The following is a 260-nucleotide window of genomic DNA, read 5'->3' as shown; positions in this document are numbered from 1 at the left end:
GTACTTATATTGGTTTCAGTTTTCAATGTGAAGAAGACAAAATAGGGAGGGGGTTAAATAACTAGCTCCAAATTCCATGGGTAGTTGGTAACAGCTGAGGTTTGAACTCAGCCTCTGATTTCACCTCTTTTGTTATTTCCTTCCCATTTTTCTTTGTATGCAGTGTTTTTGTTTTTGTGTTTGTTTTGATTCTGTTATTCACTTGCTTTCACTGACAGATTTTGTTTCTCTAATGCCTTCTTGAGCAAGATGCACTCTTT

Source organism: Pteropus alecto, unplaced genomic scaffold (genome assembly GCF_000325575.1).
Source record: "Pteropus alecto unplaced genomic scaffold, ASM32557v1 scaffold527, whole genome shotgun sequence".
Taxonomy (NCBI): domain Eukaryota; kingdom Metazoa; phylum Chordata; class Mammalia; order Chiroptera; family Pteropodidae; genus Pteropus; species Pteropus alecto.
Note: the sequence above shows the minus strand (reverse complement) of the source record.